The sequence below is a fragment of the Cherax quadricarinatus genome, chromosome 15 (genome assembly GCF_038502225.1).
Source record: "Cherax quadricarinatus isolate ZL_2023a chromosome 15, ASM3850222v1, whole genome shotgun sequence".
Lineage (NCBI taxonomy): Eukaryota > Metazoa > Arthropoda > Malacostraca > Decapoda > Parastacidae > Cherax > Cherax quadricarinatus.
This window is the reverse complement of record NC_091306.1, coordinates 35319349-35324974: the sequence shown is the minus strand read 5'-3', so window position 1 is coordinate 35324974 and position 5626 is coordinate 35319349.

Genomic DNA, 5626 nt, shown 5'->3' with positions numbered 1-5626 from the left:
TGCTAAATTCTCAGAATTCAGAGAGAACATGAACACAAAAAAAAATTTCTGAAAACTGATCAGCTAATAAGAAACACACAGTTGACGATTTCATTCATCTTGGACATTTAATTATACAAGCTATGTACATTTAAACCCAACTCTGCAAGGGTAAGATTCACATTTGCAGAATGGTTATCATCTTTGGGAGGATTGAATTCCTTTGCAATGGCTAACACATGCCTTGACTAAGGGAGATCTGAACAATTATCTACAAAAGATACTTGGGGGTTTCTCATTACTTGTCTTGTATGCAAAGAATAACGACATTCAGGTTGATCGTCTGACTGAGAGTTAGAGGTACAAAGTCAGGAGGATCGTCAGGGTCTGTCACATTAGCCTGGGTTGAAATATCCTCAACATCACATACTAATTTCATATGATCTAAATGCCGTTCTTTATACTGGTGGCCTGGTGGTTAACGCTCTCGCTTCACACGGTGAGGGCCTGGGTTCGATTCCCAGCCAGAGTAGAAACATTGGACGTGTTTCTTTCCACCTGTTGTCTATGTTCCCCATCAGTAAAATGGGTACCTGGGTGTTAGTCGACTGGTGTGGGTCGCATCCTGGGACACTGACCTAAGGAGGCCTGGTCACAGACCGGGCCGTGGGGCGTTGACCCCCAGAACTCACTCCAGGTCCTCCAGGTACTAATTTCTCTAACCTTATACTTATTGCCATTGATATGTTCAACTACTCAATAAGGACCAACAAATTTTTGGTCAAGCTTAGGCATTGCGGATGTTTTGTTGAAGTTAGTCAGCATTACTTTCGAACCCACTTTAACTTTGGTTGGCTTAACACGACTATTAGTTACTCTTGTAAATTCTGCTGTTGATTTATTTATTTATTTATTTATTAATTTGAACATGATACATTGAAGTACAAGGAAATACAGTGGCTAAGTGTAACATGCCAAAGCCCCTTATATGCAGAGCATTATGGGCAGGCTTAAAATTAACTTAAGATTAACTAAGCAATGATATATTCAGTGGTAAACATTGTTGTAAACAGTTAACAATTGAGCACAAATGAGCATTTCAAAGACAGGTCATATGGTCATTTACTGTGTTGCTGCGCATTCAGTAGAATGGAGGATTCTGTTAGATAATATAATTAAAAATAACAGTTTGATTGGGTCACAGGTTAAACATTTATGAGATACAATTATTCAGTATTTGTTTGGTTGTGGGTGAGTAAGTGATTTTTAAGAAGAGACTTGAATTTATAAACAGACAGTGTTTCTTGTATATTCATAGGTAGTGAATTCCAGATTTTTGGGCCTTTTATTTGCATTGAGTTTTTGCATAGCGTGAGATGGACACGAGGAATATCAAAGAGTGATCTTTGCCTCGTGTTATGGTCATGTGTTCTGTGGAGGTTGGTAAGGAGACATTTGATGGGAGGGTTTATATCCGAGTTAAGTGTTCTATGTATGTAGTAGGTACAATAATAAGTATGGATGTTTTGTATGGTGAGTAGGTTTAGAGTTTTGAATATTGCTGGAGTGTGCTGCCTGTAGTGGAAATTTGTAATAATTCTGAATGCAGCCTTTTGTTGGGTAATTAACCCTTAAACTGTCCAAGCATAGATCTATGTTTTTTAAACATTTGAAAGTATGTAAAAAAATGTAGATCTTCTTTTTTTTTACATTTGAAAATGTGTAAAAAACTTTTATCTACATTTTTTTTTTGTTATATTTGAAAATATGTAAAAAAAAATAGATCTACTTTTTGGAGTACTGCGGATTTGAATGTCGATCTGTTTAGACAGTTTAAGGGTTAATGGTCTGAGATGGTTTATTGTTGTTGAGCCCCATGCACAAATTCCATAGGTGAGGTAGGGGTAAATAAATGAGTAATATAGCGCCAGGAGGGCTGACTGTGGAACATAGTACCGTATCTTCGATAATATGTCTACGGTCTTGGAAATTTTTTTGGAAATTTGTTGTATATGTGTTTGAAATTTGAGTCTATTATCAAGGTGGATTCCTAAGAATTTTCCCTCTGTGAGCTTTGTGATAGGTGATCCGTTTATCATTATGTTAAGAGGGACATCTGTAGCTCTGTTACCAAACTGAATGAAGTAGGTTTTGTCAATGTTGAGAGTAAGTTTGTTAGTCCTCATCCAAGTAGATATTTTCTGTAATTCGGTATTCACAGTATTGGCTAGCATGACTGGGCTTGGGTGAGACAAGACATATGTAGTGTCATCTGCAAATAGTGTGGGTTTGAGTAGTTGCGATGCATTTGGTAGGTTATTTATGTAAACGAGAAAGAGAGGAGGGCCAAGGACACTTCCTTGTGGAACACCAACTGTAATTGGCTGTGCAGAAGAGTTTGCTCCATTTGTGGACACATATTGGCTTCTGTTGCTGAGGTATGACTTTAGGTAGTTGTGGGAGTGCCCTCTTATACCATAGTGCAACAATTTTATGTGGAGCAAGTCGTGGTCAACTGTATCAAAAGCTTTACGTTAATCAATGAAGATTCCCAGTGAGACTTCTTTTTTATGTAGTGCAGTGTATATTTGTTCTAGCATGTGTAAAATAGCATCATTTGTATTTTTATTAGGCCTGAACCCAAACTGACAAGGGTTGAGTATGTTGTGGGAGATGAGATAGGAATAGATTCGCTTATGAATTAATTTTCGAAGATTTTAGAGAGAGGGTGTAAGTTGGATACTGGCCTATAGTTATTCAAGTCTGTTTGGTCTCCTCCTTTATGGATCAGGGTGACCCTTTCTATTTTGAGAACTGTAGGGAAGGTAGAGGATTCGATGGATTTGTTAAAGTGTTGCAATGATTACCTGGAGTTTACCTGGAGAGAGTTCCGAGGGTCAACGCCCCCACAGCCCGGTCTGTGACCAGGTCTCCTGGTGGATCAGAGCCTGATCAACCAGGCTGTTACTGCTGGCTGCACGCAATCCAACGTACGCACCACAGCCCGGCTGGTCAGGTACTGACTTTAAGTGCTTGTCCAGGGGCAGCTTGAAGACTGCCAGGGGTCTATTGGTAATCCACCTTATGTATGCTGGGAGGCAGTTGAACAGTCTCGGGCCCCTGACACTTATTGTATTGTCTCTTAATGTGCTAGTGACACCCCTGCTTTTCATTGGGGGGGATGTTGCATCGTCTGCCAAGTCTTTTGCTTTCGTTGTGAGTGATTTTCGTGTGCAAGTTCGGTACTAGTTCCTCTAGGATTTTCCAGGTGTATATAATCATGTATCTCCCGCCTGTGTTCCAGGGAATACAGGTTCAGGAACTTCAAGCGCTCCCAGTAATTGAGGTGTTTTATCTCTGTTATGCGTGCTGTGAAGGTTCTCTGTACATCTGCTAGGTCAGCAATTTCACCTGCCTTGAAAGGTGCTGTTAGTGTGCAGCAATATTCCAGCCTAGATAGAACAAGCGACCTGAAGAGTGTCATCATGGGCTTGGCATCCCTAGTTTTGAAGGTTCTTATTATCCATCCTGTCATTTTTCTAGCAGCTGCGATTGATACAATGTTATGGTCCTTGAAGGTGAGATCCTCTGACATGATCACTCCCAGGTCTTTGACGTTGGTTTTTCGCTCTATTTTGTGACCGGAATTTGTTTTGTACTCTGATGAAGTTTTAATTTCCTTGTGTTTACCATATCTGAGTAATTGAAATTTCTCATCGTTGAACTTCATATTGTTTTCTGCAGCCCATTGAAAGATTTGGTTGATGTCCGCCTGGAGCCTTGCAGTGTCTGCAATGGAAGACACTGTCATGCAGATTCGGGTGTCATCTGCAAAGGAAAACACAGTGCTGTGGCTGACATCCTTGTCTATGTCAGATATAAGGATGAGAAACAAGATGGGAGTGAGTACTGTGGCTTGTGGAACAGAGCTTTTCACCGTAGCTGCCTCGGACTTTACTCTGTTGACTACTACCCTGTGTTCTGTTCGTGAGGAAATTATAGATCCATCGACCAACTTTTCCTGTTATTCCTTTAGCAGGCATTTTGTGTGCTATTATGCCATGGTCACACTTGACGAAGGCTTTTGCAAAGTCTGTATATACTACATCTGCATTCTTTTTGTCTTCTAGTGCATCTAGGACCTTGTCGTAGTGATCCAATAGTTGAGACAGACAGGAGCGACCTGCTCTAAACCCATGTTGCCCTGGGTTGTGTAATTGATGGGTTTCTAGATGGGTGGCAATCTTGCTTCTTAGGACCCTTTTAAAGATTTTTATGATATGGGATGTTAGTGCTATCAGTCTGTAGTTCTTTGCTATTGCTTTACTGCCCCCTTTGTGGAGTGGGGCTATGTCTGTTGTTTTTAGTAACTGTGGGAAGACCCCCGTGTCCATGCTCCCTCTCCATAGGATGTTAAAAGCTCGTGATAGGGGGCTTCTTGCAGTTCTTGATGAACACAGAGTTCCATGAGTCTGGCCCTTGGGCAGAGTGCATGGGCATGTCATTTATCGCCTGTTCAAAGTCATTTGGCGTCAGGATAACATCAGATAGGCTTGTGTTAACCAAATTCTGTGGCTCTCATAAAAATTCATTTTGATCTTCGACTCTCAGTCTGGTTAGCGGCTTGCTAAAAACTGAGTCATATTGGGACTTGAGTAGCTCACTCATTTCCTTGCTGTCATCTGTGTAGGACCCATCTTATTTAAGTAGGGGCCCAATACTGGACGTTGTTCTCGACTTTGATTTGGCATAGGAAAAGAAATACTTTGGGTTTCTTTCGATTTCATTTATGGCTTTTAGTTCTTCCCACGATTCCTGACTCCTTTAGCTTAAGTTCGATGTTTGCTATTTCTCTGACTAGTGACTCCTTACGCAACTGAGATATATTGGCCTCTTTTAGCTGCACTGTTATTCTTTTTCGTCACCTGTAAAGGGAGCGCCTGTCTCTTTCTATTTTACATCTACTCCTTTTTCTTAACCCTTTGAGGGTCGACAGGCCCTCTCCGAAACTCGTTCTCAGGGTCGGCCAAATTTCAAAAAAAAAAAAAATTATTTTTTCTTATGAAAAAATAGAGTTTTTTTTTCTAAACATTATAGGATAAACAAAAAAAATTTACCATCAATACTTACGGAGATATGGATGCATGAAGTTTGCAGAAAATGAGCCGCGTATGGCAACAGCGGCGACTGCCGCTCACCCGGTAAACTTTGATTTACTTGTATTTGAAGGTTTGTTGTTTTTTTCACTATTTTATTTTTTCACATAACTTATGTGGCCTATGAGACCAAAGTAAGGTGCAATGTACATATATACACTCGTTGTATACAACATAATAAGCACACAAACATAATTATCAATATATTGTTTACAAAACTTGTTTACAAAAACAAACAATACAAAACATTGTTTATTATTATTGTTCTATAATATATATACCAATATACAGTCACTGAACATATTCCTATTAGTTCTGCAGCTTGTGGAACTCTGAAACATGGTGTCATACACAATGGTGTTTTATCTTTCTCCCTCATTCTATCTCTTTCAATCTGTCTCTCTCTTTCTATCTGTCTGTCTATCTCTGTCTCACAGGTACACATAAATACAAGTATACATAGTATAAATTACCTAGGATAACCCAAGAAA